The sequence below is a fragment of the Neopsephotus bourkii genome, unplaced genomic scaffold, assembly GCF_033783945.1.
Source record: "Neopsephotus bourkii isolate Nb327-2 ecotype Australia unplaced genomic scaffold, CSIRO-AGI_Nbou_v1 NB_1287, whole genome shotgun sequence".
NCBI lineage: Eukaryota > Metazoa > Chordata > Aves > Psittaciformes > Psittacidae > Neopsephotus > Neopsephotus bourkii.
In genome coordinates, this window is record NW_026901771.1 from 332258 (window position 1) to 352138 (window position 19881).

The window sequence follows — 19881 nt, forward strand, 5'->3', positions numbered from 1 at the left end:
AAAGAATAGTCTCATTAATTACTTTCCAGAAAATAGGGAAAAAAAATGAACTCGCCTTAATTCTTGCCTTAAATATTTCCTCATATATGTATTTAGAAGCAAGAAAGGAAGGAATTTCTATAATAAAGATAACAATATACCCTCATATTTTTAATGACTTAGCTTCATGTTTTTCAACTGCTGGAATGAAAAATAACAGCACTTTGAAGGGTTTAGCCAAAATGATACTTTCAATTCTACATAAAATATGTATTACATTCATTCCTGCCAAGATTTGCAGGGATGCATTGTTAAAAAAGGCCTACCAGTATCTTGCGTAAGGTGATTCATCTCTCTTTGAGCATAAAGCACGGTAATGTTAATGCTTTTTCTAGTTCAATTTAAGATGTCCCAAGTGATAAGTCTTTCCTTGTTTCTCCTTGAAAGTTTATTCTAACAAGTCTTGCTGCTACAACATCATGCTTTGCAATCAACCTACACTCTAACTTTCCACATTATGCAAATTCGTATTTGCTCAGCTAATGTGTGGTTACAGAAAGTACAGACACTTATTTGCATTTCAGAGCTAATAAAAAATCATGAAGTTGCAATTTTAATTAATTTAACTTGGTCCCTGTGGTAATTCCGAAGGAAATAAGAGGGCAAACAGAGTGTTTTGTCCCTATTAAAAATAGATAATGATTGATAGATAGACAGATAAATGGATGGATGATGTGCCACTCACAAGAGCAAATCAGAAGCACCTACTACAGTGGCTGTACCATTAAAGGCAATAGTTTTAAATGTGAGATAAAATGTTGTGAGAAAAGGAGATGTTTTGTCAATATATATTCAAAAGCCACCTTATCAGTTTTTCCATCAGTGTTTCACACTGTCCTAGTTGGATCGATTTCCTCCACCTGCAGAACTCTCTTGCTGATAGATTTCATTACTTAAATTCAACAAAGGGGTATCAATTTGTCCATTTGAGAAGATGGATTTACAAGCATGTAGATTTTCATCATGACAGTAAATAAAAACACCTAAAAGGCAGATGCTAGGCACATATTTGGTTTGTGTAATGATTTTCTTTTCTTTATTTTTCTGTATACTTGAGGAAATGAACAGAAGTATTCTCAAGTCCAACAAAAGATCTGGAATAAACCTATGTACCCAGAACTCATTGGTATTCAGTTTATAATTATTGACTGTGTCAAATAGATCTATTCTGATTATTTTGCTTTATTAGTACTGTCGCTCCTCTTAAATTTTAACACCGTGTTTAAATCACCCTGTCTTTAGTAATTTACATGAGTTACACAGGTAGCAATTAGAGTAGCTTGGGCATCAAATGCTACTCTTGATAAAACTGGGGGTTTGTACATTCACTTCATTAAGGTGATTATCATAGGGTAGCATAATGACAAATAGAGATATTATTTAAAGGATTTCTTTTCTATATAGTGATGTCTAAAAAGTGTATTTTAAGTAAGAGCTATATCCATTTATGTCTTAATAATAATAAAAAGACCTGTATGGGAAAAATAGCTCAGTTAAGTCACTTATAAGCCTATCAGATTTTGTGATCCTCATATGAATTATTTAGACAATATAGTCAGTTGTGTACACAGCACATATGTTTTCCTCCACTACATCATTATGTGGGATTGTATGTTTTTAATGTGAAATCTAGCTGGCCGCCTAAAGGTCATGTAAGGAGGGACTTTCAAGTTCTTGTCTTCCATAAATACTTCTGGGAACTCTGGTGCAGCATACATTAGCATACAACAGATGTGTAATCAAGAAAACAAACATAGTCCTCTCACTTCAAGAAAGCAAAAGCCAAGAGCTCTTGGCTCTGCCCTCTGACTGCCTCAGCTTCCCCCTCAGGGCTGCCAAAGGAAACATCCCTTGCTTATGACAATGCACACAATGCACACAGGTTACTCCTGTAGTTAAAGCACCATTAATGCAATCTGCCTTGCTTTTATACCTGCACATGTAAGAAAGGTGATTGCACATAACTTTCCAGGCTCTCTAGAGAATTTTTCTGAGGAAATAAGCAAGTCCTGAACACTAATTGCCTCTTAGGTTATAGGCCTTAGAGGAGAGCTCATAGTCTTGAACACACAGCATGCAATTAAACTTACCTGATTTTACATGTTGGTAGTTCAATATAATCACATGAGTTGATTACCATTAATTCCTTTTATAATTGATACACAGTTTCTTCTAGAGTGACATGCACATTACTTATTTCCATTATTTTAAATTTCAAAGGTGTTTGCTGTGTGTTTCAATGACTCCCACAACAGGTACCTGTGGTGGAAGAGCAGGCCCAATATGCAGGAGTCCCATGGCCAACACCTCTCTTACTTGGTATTCACCAAGGATGAATATTAAAGTGGAAGTGCTGTAAAAGAAAGAGGCAGGCATCATCACATTTTATGCCCTTAAAGGAGATCAAGGACAAGAAATGTCTCCCTGATATAGTAAGTAGGGTTCAGATGTGAACTAGATGCCAAACTGCTCAGCCCTATGAATATTAAAGTGCTTTCATGTAGGCCCACAAGATGATCTTTACAGTACTAGACTGGTGGTTTTCTGTATCTAGTTTTAGCTAGAACAGAGCCACTTTTCATTTAGTAAGTGAAATAAGCACTGGCAGAAATGCTGCAGCAGCAAAGATCACACTAGCAGTTGACGAATTGAGGTATTTATTAGCAGCCCTCAGTGAACTGTAGCTGGCTCCACAAACGCTTTCGTTTGTATTAAGGTTGAGCCATACCCCAGTTACAAAGTGAGCCTATGTAGGCTAATTCTGACTAGCTGCCCCTTGTGGGTATGGCCTTCATTCCCTCACAAAAGTATATAATCTGGTTCCACAGTTTAACATCAGATTTTAAAGTCATCTACTTTGCAAAGAATAGGATGAAGGTAAGTTAATGTGTTACTGAGACTAGCTTATGTTGTTTCCTGAACCAAAGATAAGTAGCTACATTCAGGCATTCTAATTTAAGAGACAGGAATATAAATGAATGCCCCAAATATATAAATACCTGCTTATTCAAGTCTTATGTACCTGTGAGGTTCCGCACTTGTTTAGTTAATTCACTGTATCCAGCAGCTGCTCCAAGCACGTGAAAGAGCAGAGCTTGTCTCAGCTGGAATGAGGTTGCAGTCTGCACTCAGCATGGGCCCAGCAGAGCAGTGAAACTGCACATTTGGAACAGTTTTCCTTGTAACTCAAACAGATCGTAGTTGAACAAAACGTTTTCTTTCCCCCTGAAACTGGTAATCTCTGTGTAGTTACCTGTCTGAGCCTGAAAACCCAAAGTTAAAGTAACACTGAATTGTGCAATTCCAATAAAACCACACATTATATACAACCCCCACCTCCACCTGTAAAAAGGCACGTAACCGTGTGTTTATCAAGCCCATAGGCAAGTGAAATCTATCCACATTTTCACGTTTTGGTTGTATTTTATAGAGTGTTTAACAACACTAGCTTGATTTAAAATAACCAGCTACTCCTATGTTAGAAAATGGCAGGTATTATACGGAAAAATCCATAGGCTTCTCATGTTGATAGATCAATACAAGACAAAATGATACGACAGATTCATTTGTAGACAAAGCATACTGGTTTGTATTAATAATAAACATTTTCACACTGAGGGTAGTATTAATGAGAATCTCATTGATTTATTCAAACCTCCTTAGCTTTTCTATAATCCATATTGAACTGGATTTAAAACTCACTGTCTTGTCTATAAATATTTTGCATAGGAATAATGATACATTGATGTGTAAAATATGTGGGCTTCTCTGCATAAAACGTTGATTTTCAGTTTGCTGGAGTGTAGGATGTACGGGTGTACACAGTTTTTAAATTCCTATGTTTGTATTAATGTCCCAGCTTCTAATTGCTTAGCGTTTTAGGTGTTGGCCATTTCAGGGAGGTTGTAATTCTTCAAGCTGCCATCATGAACAATTGAACATCAACAACAAAAAATCCATCACAGATAAAGGTTTTGATGTATTAAACACCATGGAACAGAGAAGCATCTCTTCAGCCCACTAATAATGAATGTGTCAGGCTCACCACTGGCAACACGGCAGTGGAGACAGAAAATGCCTGTGTAAGCTATGAGAATTAAAAATCAGACAGTTTGTATCAGGATAAGTTGGAAAAGGACGTATCCAGAACATGTCACAAGAAGCTTTTTTGTCACAAGAAGCTTTTTTTTTGTAATTAAAAACATAGATCCAGAAAAGCAGCCAGAGTCCTGTGGATTCAGTTCATAGGAGGTCACAAAAAAATCAACAACAGGATTTATATTATCCAAATGCACCATTTCAATTTACAAACATAAGGGAAAATGTTCTCCTAAAAATTAAACCACTCAGTTCACACTAAATCTGATGCCAGCATACAGCCCACAGGTTCCACAGTACCAAACGAACCTGGTTTTCCAGCAGTGTGCAAGAACAGGGAATCAACATGCCTTGCATGTGGATCAGTGTGTTCCATAAATAGGCTAGTGGCTTCAGTTTATGGTTTTCCTCTCCACACACCACCGCCCCAATCATCAAGAGAAATTGGAATACTTTGGGCACAGGGCCACAAAAGCATTTCATTCCAGGAATTTATTTCTGCAAACAAAGAGCACAAGTTGTGCTATTTCCCTTCAATCTGTGCGATGTAATCGGCACCAAACCAGTCTTTGGTTACATCCTTGAGCACTGAAGTCTACATATTTGCCCAGAAATAAAACTGAGTAGTAGCTATGATTTGCTCATTCTGGGATATATATACAGTTAAACTTGTTGTTTACCTGTAAACACTCGTTCTTAAGCTTTGCTTAGTCTCCCAGCTACACTTCTTTTCTTGTAGACCATTTCAAACACAATATACTGTAAAATAAACTACCAGTGCTTATGAATACACAAATAAAAGCACTGAAATCCATTTGGGGGACAGATTTTCATTGCCCTTATCCATAATCACTACCATATGGTATAAAAACACATGCTCACAAAAGCCTCAGAGATTTTCAGATTATTCCAGCACTGGTACCAATAGCTACATCATCTTGGCATTCAGAATAAAGAAAGAAAAGAATTCATACTTCTCTCATTTTCAGAAACTGAGGAGATATATATATATATATATATATATATATGTATGCATGCAACAGGCAGTACTGCAGCACAACAGCGAGTGACCTGTTGAGCTAGGCAAAGTGCCCTACAGTTGTGCTGAGGAAGTGATGTCCACAAGATGAGCATTTTGAGATGGGGTGATTACTTTGGATGGAACCTAACTGTATCTTGCGGACTGAATGCCTACCAGTCCATTAGCACCTGATCACCAATAGAGGTAAGCCCAGTATGCCCAGTATGATAAAGTACATTAGTCATGCCTCAGTTTGTTACTGTCCAAATCCAGTTTGTGCACTCGACGGTGCAAAATGTTGTGAGCAGAAAAAACTGGAAGACTTCCTTCAGAAGGCCACTTACGATCTGAACTAAACTGCTGATGTATGTTTGCAAATACATACCCACGTACCATGTAACTTTACACCAACTAAATCTCAACTTGTTTAACACCTGAAACCACAGTACCCTTAGGACATGAAATTTGGGAATTTGTGGAACTCCATGTGGGGATGATGTCAGTAGAACACCAGAATCCTCTAGGACCTCTTTGGAGAGGAAAGACAGATGTGTCTGTGAGCTGTAGGGCCAATTTTTCCTGTTTTGAAGCTCATCAAACAAATCTTACAGTGGCAGCAGCAAGAGTCAGCAGCAAGAGTCAGCACGAATGCTTTCTACAGTCACATTGGCAGCTGCTTGGCTTGAGTCAATAGGCAGCACATGAAATCTATATCTTTACAGATTAGGAAGATAATACAGAAGTACCTGTATATGAATGTAAATTAGTTACTATCAAACCCTCTCTTCACATAATAAGCACCTGATCAAAATTTCTAGTCAAAAAGAGACAGGAGAGTAAAGTAGCAAATTTCCTTAGCATCTGTTCTGATGGAGATGAGGTGATGGTTCATGGGCAGGAATCAGTGTTTTCAATCAGCTTGGTGCCGTTATGGGAATAATCACTATGGACAGAAATGTTTCAGGGAAAATAGAGTTCCAGATTAACAAATTGTGTGTGAATCATTAAGGGATAGGGCATGAAATGATATTAAGCCATGGTAACAAAGGGCTTCCAATTATTTATGAAAAAAGTCAACCGAGACAAACTGCCGCAGCATTCATTAAACTAATGAGGGGAAGCACCTTGAATTGCAGTTTGAGGATAAAACCTTGAGGTCAGAATGCAATTTGATGCAGCTCTGGTTTGATCTCTCTGCTGAGAACTATGACACTGTTGAAAAATTAAGTTTTATAAAAACCTGAAGTAGGAGATGTGACTGCCCTTCCCTTACAGAACAACTGGAGAAAAGTGCCTCTAAGTGGCAAGATCATTGTAGTCTGCAGCACTACATTTCTTTAAAGTATCAGTATCGAGTGAAATAAATTTGGTTTGATATTAATGTACTTAGGGAAGAGAAAATGGAAAAAAGAAGAAAAAGCAAAAAAAAATTAAATATATATATATATTCTGAATGCCCACAACCTCCTAAACAGCACAAATAGATAACTGCAAATGGCCTATTTCTGGACACTATAGTAACAGTCACTCTCAGCCAGAAGCTAAAGCAATCTGGCCACATTTGTATGGCACTGCAGCAAATAAGGTATCCGTGGCAGAACTGACCTGGCTTTGCACCTGTCCCATAGCACAAGCACAGTGATACTCCCAGCCTCTTCAACCTGACAACAGCCTAGTACTCTCAAGGGCTAACCTGAATTTTCTTGAAGGCCTGATGTTCCCAGCTTTGAAGAATTTAGGATGTTCCTGTATCATTTTAGGTTGCTAGAAAAATACCTCCAGGAACTACCCAGAACACAGGCTGTGTCCTTTTCAATATGCAGCTATTGCTGTATGTTCGGCATGCTGCAAGACTGGGGGTCTTTCAGATTCCTGTTCCTATACCTTCTCCCTGCAGCCATTCTTCACAATCACCCCACTAAAGAGTGGGGATCTGTCAGATCCACCAGCTGACCTTCTCCATGATACTCTCTCCATCCTGCTGCTGGGATTCAAATATAAGGATTTTGGTATTAAGGTCTTTACTAGCCTGACTAATTAAGAGGTGACTGATGGTGGTAGCATACCCTAAGAGGCAATAACTTCTAGAATGAAGACAGAGATGAGCTGTGAGCCGAGCTGAAGGGAAGTGTCCCTCCCACTCTTCTACAGCTGATGGGAAGAGTTCATCTGCTCAACAGCCTCATAAAATATCCCAGATAAAAGCCAGATATTGGCAAAAAGATTTCCAAAGCTAAAATAATGGTCACATTCTTCACCATTTGTCTTGTTGCCAAGGTTAAAGAGGAAATTATCAAATCAGAACCATAAAATTCATGTAGGGGTTGTGTAAATTCTGTCATTGAGTAGTCAAAAGCTGGAGAGTAGGGTCTTAATACCACATGCCCTGTATGAGCCATTATACGCCTAGAAGTCTTGCTTCACACATTGTGTTTTATCCAGAAGATTGAATACAAGAAATACATGGGAAACTTCCTCACAGCCTGCAACTGTTTATTCAGAAAGAGGTTTTCTAATGCCAGGAACTAGTCATGAGTGACACAAGATTCAGTAACATGGTCAGATTTTGGTCTAGGCAAAATTAGACAATGAATTAGGGACAATTTTCCCAATGGTAAGCATTGGAATGAAAGTGGCATGAGAGAAAGAGGCTTAGAAAAGAAGAGGTGAATTTTCCATGAACTATTACTTTCTGAAAAAGAAAACATGCTCAAGTTCCAACCAAAATGATGCTCTTGTTATTGAAATCAGCAGCTTCTATTTTACAGCTTGTGCCATCCAGGAGATCCAACCAAGCAGTTTTAGGAACCCACAGGACAAGAAAATGATCGTAACACCTGGGCAACCCTAGAACAAGAGTTTGCTGACACATTATGCATGTCAGCTCTGAAATCAACAAGCCTGCTAACTAACAATCAACTGTAGCACTGGGATCCCAGAAACCAGGGTTTTTCAGTCAGCCCCGTGTCGCAATCACTTCTGATTGTCTAGAAGTAACCAAGCTGTTATTATTTCAGACAAGAGAGAAGGAGACAAGATAATTAAGTTTTACAACTCCTGCAGAAGCAAAGCCCTGGATTCAGCTGAGTGTCTAAAACAACTCTTATTCTAGCACCAAGACATTGCATCTCTCAAACTTCTGCTGAGCCCCCTAAAGTTGAACCACTTTAACAGAAGTTTAAAAGAGATAGACATGCTTTATCTGTTATGTATAACGTATAACATATGTATAACATACATATGTATATAACATACATATAACATGTAACATACATAATAACATATAACATGCATATAACATATATATAACATACATAACTACTTGAAATTTTAACACTAAACCAGCACACCCATCGTAAATAATATTTATTACACCTCCAAGCACTGCACAAGGAATATTTCTGCAAAGAAAATGCCATCACAAACGATTAAAGGCTTCTGAGGTTGGGAGCAACTATGGATTGATGGAAGTATTGAATAAAGCAAGAAGAGGGGGTTCCGTGATGGGTCATACCATTCAACAGTCAAGTTTAGTGTTGTGCCTGTCCTGCGTAGTGTACCTCACAGGGTGAAAGTCCTTCAACACACCTGCTTTGTGGTAGATTTTTCCCTTTGTAACGTTGGAAAGAAACAATCCCCTCAGATGGTTATAATAAGAAACCAGCCTTGACAAATGACATTTGATTACTTTTGCTTCAGCCTGAATAACAATAAAGTGTTATCGTTATGATTATCCACGCACACTGTCAATTCAGGGATGATATTTGGGCCAATTTCACTACTGATGTATGTTTATTATCTCCACATGTTATGGTAGTTTTTGATCAGAATTGAGTTTGTTCCTTAAACCTTTAATTTTCTCCTTCATGAGCTCACAATAATAATCTGGCCATGCTTTAAATTATTCGGTTATAATTTGCAAGTAAGTGGCATTTTCTGTGCATCCGCTGGTATCAGCAAAAGATTAAAATAAGGTATGTTGTGCTGCAGCTGAAATATGCTTCAGAGTTGCTTGAAAGAGCACAAAATAGTATTAAACATGACTATAACTGCTAGCTATTGATTGACAGGATCAGTATTGCAGAAAAAAACATACTCAATTGGATTGTGCTCCAAAAAGAAATGAAGGAAAGAAATCAACAGTTTCCAAACGAGGACAAACTGAGAACAAAAGAAAATATGCTCACATTTTCCAGAAAACACGATTTCTTACAAACACTGAAAAGTAAAATGAAACAAAACACACAGCAGAATTATTTGACCATAATCCCTTTAAGTGCCCGAGGTACTGCTACAGCATGGATTATGATCTCAACTATTCCTGCCAGAGCGGCTGTCCTTCACATTCTGCATTCTCAGTCCTCAATCAAGTGCTGGAGGGGAGAGCTGTTACAAATGCAGGGAGATGATTGGAAGTCTGGGGCTTGGATACATTTTTTATTTCTTTGCATTTTCAGTAGTCAAAAAGAAAACCCCTCATCCATCACTTTGATAGAAGTCCACAGGGCACCCATTTATCCTATTCAGAACAGGATCTGATGAGTTCAGACCCTTATTTATGTTCTTCCAACGCTCAGACGTTACATTTTCTTGGCGGTTATCTGAGCATTACTATTTATTATTAGTCTGCAATGGAGATCCTATTGTAATGAACTGTGATACACTGACATATTTCATGTTTGCTGGTTATATTAGATTTATTGCAATTACTCTTGAAAGGGATAGTGTAATTTACTGAAATCTCATTGTGGGAAAGGGAACTCCTGCAGTAGGCTCTCACTGAATTTTCTATGAGGCTGTGCTAAGGTCTTCTATTCCAATGATTGAATGATTGCCAATCAGCCCTGCTTATGCTTTACATAATAGAAAACTTTAATTAAAAAATGATCAATAAGTGCATGATAGATCTGTTTCATATCAATAGCGTGCACGGTTCTAGAGCTTTTTTAAGATAAGCCATATGTTAAAATGAAATTCCAAGAAAGAAAATGAGGAAAAGGCATTAAAATAAAACTTATGAAATAAGGCAGTCTACTGGGATGCTTTCCAAAGATGCTCTTTGCTTTAAGAGGTTTGGCTGGTTATTGGATATCTCAGTGGGAACTTCCAAGGTGAGCTCCTATCCCAGGTCTGTATGAGGTCTGCATGAGTCCATCCTAAATCAGTGTATTAGGTCCGCTGAGGACAGTAGGGAACCTCAGCCTAAGATCTAGTCTGAAAGCTCAAACAAAGGAAATGGCAGGAGCAATGCCAGGAGGCAGAAGGGTTCAAGTATTGCAGTTGGTTTGAGAACTGTGGGTTCATGTCTCCCGAAAGGCCTGGTGCAGGCTTGAGCACTGTCCTATGATCATGTACCATGATAACTGCCAGCGGATGAAATATGTGGCAGAGGTTCTTCCTAAAAGGCAGTATGGACGAGGCCAACCTGCTTTGGTGGCCAGAGTTTAGTCCTTTGAACACAAGCCATGGATGCTACTTGCCCTGACTGGAGGGGGCCCTCTCCCTTTCAGTTCACTAGTGGAAGCTGTAGTTTGGAAGAGCTGCTACAGCTCCTTTCCCAGCAAAACCGTGTTTCCCAGTTACTCCAGGCTCTACCACTGAATACCAGCAATGTGATACTCTCTCACTGGAGAAGCTTGCCTGTGGGACCTGCCAGGACATGCAGAGTGCAGCCATGGTTTGTTCTTCAGTCCTTAACGATATCCATATCCCTGATCTGGGACACTGAGACTGCCAAGGCAGCACCTTACCGATATCAGCAGGGTTGTACATTGTATGAATATGCTGATATGTACTCTCCATGGACTGGTCCTTTTCCAAGGCTAAGCTTTTGGATAAATATTGCAAGATTTAATGTCATTAAAAAAGGTGTTTGGTACATTCAAAAATGCTTTAAATCAAAATGATCATACAGATACATTGCGGTGATCTAGGCAGTTTTCTTCAGCAATATTCATTACTTTTATGTTATTGATTTTGTTGATGTTACACCTGGGATGAATTTGGCTGCTTCTTCCTAAAAATACCATTTGTGGGCTTATTGATAGTAATCAAATGAGCATCTCATTATATTATCCCCTAGTTTTTTAACAATAGGAGGGAATAACCACCAGGGAAGGAGGAAAACGCTAATCCATAAATTTCTCATTAGCCGAAGGAGAGAGAAACATTTGCTTGAATAATTGAATATGTTTAGCATCACAGCCTGCAGTTAATCATGTTTACTTACCTTACTTTTCCAATATTCACAGAATGATACTGCATGAGGTTTAACACAACATTAACAGCTATCAATATGCAAACTGACTGTTCACAAGTACAACTAAAGGTGCACATTTTTAAAGCAATGAGTGAATACCTGCATTCAGGATGATAATAAAACCAATTAACTTTGCATATAGCACCATTATTCTAATTAAGGATTGATAATAGGCAAAACTTAGAAATTAAGGTAAAGTGAATGATTCACAGCAAAGAGTTTACCCAATTTGCTCTAATTTTCTGCTTGGGAGTTTCTTTTTTTAATTCACACACTTATTTGAATGGTTTTTGTTTTACATAGATTATTACATTTACCAAACCGCAAAATCTGCCCTTCATTTCAACTGGTTTATAGCCTATTCAGAATACAAAAGAAAGCCTTTGATAAGACAGATCCCAACACACCATTGCAAATCATTTGTGGCATGAGAACAGCTTGGAAACAGAAGAGTTTTGGCTGATTGCAGTATCACAGAACTTTAGCAAACTTTTCTTATTATCTCACCTTAATCTTCCTTGTAGCAAGTTATGACCATCTGCTCTTGTCCGTTCCACCATGTGCAGGGAGAACAGGTTGTTCTCTTGCTTTTCAGTGAAGAAGTTATTTCAAGACTGAATTTCTCTTTTCAGTCCTGAAGCTGACTCAAGCTTTCCTTGAAGCCACTGTTTTCTAGGTTTTCTGCGTTTGTGAACTTTGTCACTGCTTTTCTGTGGACTAACCTACATCTGTTTGGAAATGTGTTTCCCACCTTAGCTTCCCTTTTATGTTCTATGCTGGGAGGAGTACATTCCTGCTTTCTGTATCCCACTCTGGCATTTGTTTTTTTTCCTTGCCACTTTAGAACAGTGCTGATTTGCATTCATTTCATGGTATAGCACAGAGAATCGTTAGAGTTTGTTTCTCAACCTCTATTTTTACATTAGTGCTTGTCAGTACCCAAAATCTGATTTTTAAAGTCCATATCTCTATTTGGCAAGGTCACCTGAAACTCTAAACCAATCTGGCAACTTTCTTACTCTCTCATTCACCTGATGCCGCCCCCACCCCCAATCTCATTCTGGACTGATGTCCTGTCATAAGGTATCTTTTGCAACAGCTGGAGCCATAATAACACAATGGAAAGCTTCATGTAAATCCTGTGATTAAATTTGTTTTTCTTGTACTCTTTTGGGCATTTTCCAGGCAGAAAACCAAAAGTGAAACTTCAGTTGTGAACACACAGGAAATGTAACTGTTGAAACACCAGCTGCAAACTTAGAATTTCTTAGGCATTTTCATTTGGCAAGCAGCCTCATATTTCTTTCTAAATACTCTGATTTCTATTAGACAAGAGAACCAGTTTTCTAGGGCACAACTCGTATTGCAAGAGAGAGAGCTTGGCAAAAACGTTATCACAGTTCAAAGTGAACGAAGTATGCAGAAGTCAATGTCTTTTAACCCCTTCACCAAACAGTGCCTCAGATACCAGAGTAATTCAAATTGTTTATCTCTTCCCTGTAAGAGATGTATATGACTACCCTAAAGCTCTAGGTTTTATTGCCTTAAAATTCCAACTGTGTGCCCAGCAGCAGGAGGGTCTTAAGAAGCAGGTACTACAGGTGTACTGATAATGAGTATACTTATAATACTCTATATCACAGACAGATGCGAGTATGCTTTGCACAATCTTTGCACCAAAACACAAAGTGCATGCTTACAACAGCACAGGGTTAAAACCAAGCTATTCAGAATAGTGCTGGTGAAATGATCCATTTTCCCAGAAACGAACCAAGCTAGCTGCTGGCCAAGACCAACACAGAGGATGAAAATACACCAAACAATGCATAGTCCTCTGGATCTTTGAAATCAGGTTTCACACTCCATCACCTTCATGTACTAAAAACGTTGTAGTTTAATTTAAATGTAATAACCTGGCAATGTATTCACAACTGTTGGCCCTTACAATACATCAGGCTGCATTCATTTTTTTAAGGTTAACACTAAAATGGTGTCATTGGCATCATCTAAGCAGCTGCTGTTCTTCCATGAAACCTGTTGTATCAGCCTTTCACAGAAACGTGCCTATACAGCATCACAGCTGGTGGCAAGCTGCTTTGCAGAAAACACCCAGGACATTCAGGTCCTTTGAACAGTGTGTGATACACAGAGAGTACCTCTGATCTAGAGCACAGATGTTTTCAGTTAATTTAGTGAGTATCACACATTATTGAGATTAGTGGGTACACTAAAAGCAGTATGTTTAGTTTTACCTATATTTCATAAATTGGTGGAAACAACATTCATTTTCATCACCATGCAGACCACAATTAGCTCTACCTCTGTTTTGAATTCTAACCACAAATCCTCATCACTCATTCTATGCCTTCAGAGCTGCGTTTGAAAACAGGAAAGACTTTTGATAGTGTAAATGAAAACTAAGCAAAGCCAAGATTCTGGTACTGGCAACTAATTGCTGCATGGGCAGAGCTGCATGGAACCGTGCTTGATTTGTTTATTTATTTAAACTTTAGCCTTTGCTCTGGAACCAACAGGTGTATGCCCAATTTCCATTGTTTTTGATATGTGTAATTGAAACAGGTTTTTTGCAAGGCAAGGAAAAGGAAAAACCTAGCCAAAATCCAACTAGAAATGTATTACCTTAAATAGTTTTTGAAGGAGCCCTTCCGTTTTCTTCCAGAAGAGTTATTTGCTGAAGACAGTCTGTTTACGGTAACAGAGACCTGGAATGTGCCTCCTGCATCAGCAGACTCCCTGCTCTTTTCATATAGTCCCACTTATCAAGCTATTAGACACTATCTTAAGAAGTGCCAGCTTTCTTACCTCCTCCAACATCTCCACGTCCACCCAGTTCTACTGGAAAGAAGTTGCAAGGATTATCCCTTCGCTCTTGTCAGGGGTGAACAGATCAGGCTCTTTACATCCCTTTTGGTAGGAAAAGCTCACTGCTTCACTGGGCAGCCCACTGTCTCTTCCCTGAATGCAGGTGTCAGTCTTCAGATCCAATGTTTTTCAAAGCTGGACTGGCAGTGGTGGAAATGAGGTAGCAGGCACAAATAGAACAGCATCTATCTAGTCTTACAGGATAACTGCTTGTGTGTCCATCAGTGGTGGTTCGTTTACATTTCAGTAAAAAGTTTAGTCCTTTGAATCCCAAAGTTGGTAAAACTCCATATTTATTTTCCATAAGTACAGAATCAGGTTGTCCTAGAGTCTGTAATTTTCTTAGGGTCTGGCTTTCCACTGTAGCCTGAGCTACGGTATAATATCCCTGAAAAGAAAGCACATCTTTGGAGATCACAAACAACCAATTTCACAGTACAAGCAGTCATAAATAGAGCTAAATTCCCTTTAGTAATAAACTATTCATCTTTGTGGTTCATTGAGTTCAAAGAAAAGCATTTTTCAGAGTTTAAGCAATTAAGTTTACGTTTTATTTTCTCCTCTGGAAATGAAGTTATCACAAAAGCACAGGATTTAGAAGCCACTGTGGTACTGGAGGTATTCTCCGCGTATGAAATTTCAATTTAGCAAAGCATGTAAAACCCTAAAGGCAGTTAAGGCCCAATATGCTAAAACAATTTTGTTTTCATAGTGTATTTATTTTGTACCATCACTGACCCAGCTGATTAGTTGCTGAATTAGGATGGCTGAGCACTAGAATCATAGAACTGTATAGGTTGGAAAAGACCTTTAAGAGCACTGAGTCCTACCATTAACCTAGCACTGCCAAGTCTACCACTAAACCATTGCCCGTAAGCACCACATCTACATACATGTCTTTTAAATACCTCTGAGGATGGTGTCGTGTTTTAAGCCCAGCCTGTCACTCAGAAACCACATAGCCGTGTGCTCACCCCACACACCCCACACACCCCTTCCTCCCTCTGGTCCCAGAGGGATCTGGGGGAGAATGGAAAGAATCTAACTCCCATGGGTTGAGATAGGAACAGTCCAATAACTAAGGTATAACACAAATCACTGCTGTTACTACCAGTAATAGTAATGATAAGAGAGATAGAAAGGGGAGTGAATACAGCTGCTCACCACCCGCAGACCGATACCCAGGATGACTCCAGCAGTGATCTAACCCTTCCAGGTAACTGCCTCAGTTTATATAGTGGGCATGACATGCTGTGGTATGGAATACCTCTTTGGCTAGTTTGGGTCAGGTGTCCTGTCTCTGCTTCCTCCCAGCTTCCCTTCCTCCCTGGCAGAGCATGAGGCTTACAAAGTCTTTGGTCAGAGTAATCATTACTTAGCAACAACTAAAACCATTGGTGTTATCAGTGCTGTTCCCAGGCTGAAAGTCAAAACCACAGCACTGCACCAGCTACTAAGAAGGACAAAAATGGCTGCTACTGCTGAACCCAGGACAGATGGTGACTCAACCACTTCCCTGGGCAATTCAAAGTCTACCCAGTGCCTCCTACCAAACCAAACTGAAATTAACTAGCAAACTAGTTAAAGAACAGTTTGAAACAATATGTAAGTAGATCCTGAAAGGTGGAGAGGATGTTTTCACACCAGGAATACACCTACCCATCTGACCTGCAGACCAAGCTGCCTGCGAGATCACTGTGATGTTGTTCCAAAGTACTTAAACAGCTCAGAGTCTGTTTTTGCTAAATAAGGCTCATGTTGATGAAAACCAATTAAATATCATTCGCACCAGCAGGTCTGAGAGAATGACAATGTCCTGCAGAGAAAGCAGTAGGCAACCTCTGTACTGGTACACCTCCTTGTGTGCTCAGTGCAAACACAGACCTGCAAGCAAGGCTGAATTCTGCATCACTGTATGAGCCTCAAGTTTACCTCCTTCTTTCAGATGAAAACAAGCTACAGGGATAAGAGTCCAGTTTCACTGGTGAAATTGCCCCTTTGCTTTTTTCAGCACAGCTATGTAAGTTGAGATGTAGGCTCTGCCTGCACTGTCTAATTCCCAGGGAGCAGAAATACCACTCCTTTTGTGGCCTATGATCAGGAGCTAAACACAGGAGACAGATGGGACTGTAGGTTGTGCATGTTCAATCGCTGTTTTGTCAGTGGGGATATAACAATGCCTCCCTCTGAAAGAAACCTGAGATGTAAAACCAAGATCCCAGCTACTCACAGGCACTGTTAAAGATCCCATGGCTCTCTTTGTAAGTGCATGATTACTAATCTCAGTGACTTGGCCAGGTTCAGCCTCAGGTAATTATAGTTTGTCAACCTAAACTTCCCATGCAGATCAGACTGGGTTGCTGTGCAGCTAAGCAGTCCCTTTGTTTCACGGCTTTTCAGTAGTGCATGAAATGATCCCTGCACGTGATCTGAATACCCTTAAAGTTTGTCTTCAATAGAAAAGGAACTGCACAGAGGCAAAACCATCATTACTATCATCATAGAATTTCACGCTAGATTTAGCAACTTTTCTTTTTTTTACCGATTCCATAGTGTTTGAACTGTAGACAGTCTATCTCATAGGAGCTATCTTTGCTTGTGGTGAAAAAGAAGTTTTAAATCACATCTTGCAGAGGCCAGTTAAAACCCCTTCAGAGATCTTTAGTCATTTAATGGTATTTGGTTTCTTTTACACTGTAATAGATGAAATGCATCTGAACTAGTTTCTTGTCTAATTCATTCGACTAATTTGTCTAATTTTGCCTTCTTTTGAGGTATGTAAAACAGCTGTGACACTACCACAGCTGTTTATTTGCACATTGTCCTGGCACTAAATTGAACTAGTAGGTTTGGGCAGATTTCCCCACTGCAGTTGGATTTCACCCCTCAAGCTGTATGGGGGGTCATCACCTACCCGAATTGATGACTGCCCAAACTGGATGAAACATCCCTTTATAAACAGGAGCAATGACCAAAGAAATTACTCTGGTGACCTCCCAGGGAGAAGGTGAAAGAAGATAAAGTACTGGCACTGTGATACAGATGTAGCCCATTGGAAAACAAACACCACAAACCCACAAACAAAACCAAACCAAAATACTTTGTCTCTGAACATAGAGTACATCTGCTTAGCCATGCATCCTTCCTGGTGCCTAATGATACCTCCTAACCGGTGCTGGCAGTAAGCACTCACTCATTTGTATATTGTCAGCTTGTTTAGGAATTACCAGATGTTAAACTTCATGTGGCAAATGATCACAAAAAACCTCTGCTTCTTCCAAATATGCTATTTTGGGACTACCAACACAACTTCAGCTTAAATGACTAACTTGAGGCTATTTTCTAAGTGACTTTAATCACACCAGAGTGAAGTCCCATGGGGATATACCTATATTAGTTTAATATTAGCCTTGATCCAAGGCTAATAAGGCAAATAATAATAATAAATAATAACAATAAATAAGGCAAATAAGAAAGATGTACTAGGAATCAGCTACACAAAGAACAGAGAGCAAGCTGTGGTAGTTCATGGAGTTGTATGGGTCCCCGTACATGGATCTTCACAAATCACTGCTGACGCAACCACTGCAGTTCAAAGGACTGCCAAAAGATCCTCAACAACTGCTTGAAAAGAAGAAGAAATCAGACAACTTTTGCTTAAAAAGTGTCTTCATTCTAGAGGGTGATAAGTATTTTTCCAAATATTTGATCATGTTTTAGGAGCAAGTAGGGTGCATGCGCTAACAGGTCTTTGGTGGGTGCTAACTTAGGAAATTACCACAGCCTTTATTCTCCCTCTGAAACAAAATAAATGCATTAGAAGCCTGCATGTCTTTAAATTTCATATATTTAAGTACAGAACAGTATGATGACTATTATTTTCTTTTAAAAAACCCAAACTACTTTAGTCTGGTAAAGAAAGTCTACATGGATGCACAACCAGCAATGGCTACATACATATCCTCACGTCTTCCAAGTAATTTGATCCCTATTTTAACAACAACAACAAAATAACCTGAAGTACATTAATAAGATACTAAGGATCAAGTTGAATCACAGGTTTGTTTTGCTGTACATTCCTTCAATGGAAGTATGTGCAGATATATTTACAAACACATACAATGAAGGCTCATTTCCTGTTGCTCTGATTTTATGTGCTATTTCATTAAATTTAACACAATCTAGATAAGGGACTTGTCCAATGCTTCTTTAAATGGCACTGGAGTACTCTGACTTACTACCTTGGCTTGTCTACTAAAGTACTTTTCCTAAATCAAAGCAACCTCTCTGCCTCCAAATCAATGTTAAATTTAGTACTATAGTTCTGCAGCTCTTGAAAACTGAAGAACAAGTTAGCTCAGGAGTATTACCTGAACAAATATCATTCCATCTTCCACCCCATCTTCTTTCTACATACGATGACAGATGAGATGTGATGCAGAAGGGAGATGAAAAACAAAACACAAGAAAACGAAAAAAAGAAAAAAAAAACCACCAAAACAAAAACCCAACCAAAACCAAAATGACAAAACCAACACAAAACCTTTTTGCTGGATTTCAGTAAATATACTCTTTACTTGAGCCAAACCGGTTACTTGAGCCTATGCAGCACTGAGGAAAATGTACGTTGATTACATGGGCTATTTGGATTCAAAACATTATGAAGTTTAACAAGGTGAAGATTTTATGCAAGTGTGCAAGTACAGTATGTATCCTAAGGGATGAAAATACTGATATCACACTTATGATTTACTATAGTTAAAGAAATAGCGCATGAGCTGTGAATGCCATTCACGGCATTTTTTTAAGTTGTCAGTAATACACAGCCCATCTTTTCATCACTAAGCAAATTTAATACTGGTATAAATTCCTTATTAAAGAAACTAGGAATAGTCATTGTCCATTTAATCTGAAGCAAAACAGAAAGGGGAGGGGATGGGACAGAGGGGGGAATACAACACTATTCCCTTCTCCTTTTCAATCCCTCCCCTCTTCAGTACCGCCTGTCTCCTCCAAAGGCTAGAGGTGAGATTCTGATGCAGCAATAGCACTGAAACTCTGCTGCCATCATAGCGACAGTGAAATTCCCTACTACAGTAATTCCCAAAAGCTCATATAAACCAACATCACCTATTCTCCTTTCTGTCCTAGGTGCCCCTAGAAGGATTCCCCCCCCCCCCCCCGATTGTAACAGTCTCTTAGCACTGCACTAACACCATTGCCTTCAAGAAAGGACCAGCTTATTCCACTAAAGAGAGGTCAGTTTGTGGAAGGGTTTTGACAGGGTTAACATAAACCCCATAAATAATATTAAGAATTCTGAAGTCTAAGCAGCTCGATTTTTTAAGCCAGCTCCTTGTCAGAGCCTGTAGTGACTACTAGAAATTCATGCAAGTTTGAAGGGCTAACAGACAAGCTCATAGGATACGAATCCACTGTAAAGGCTTACACTCCTCCTGGCCTGGTGTGTCTTTGATCCACAAAGCACAGGAGTCCACCCTGGGAAACAGCACCCTGGTTTACTGTGAAACATCTGAAGCGAAAGCCTTTTTAAAACAGAGCATGTATCAGATGCTAAACA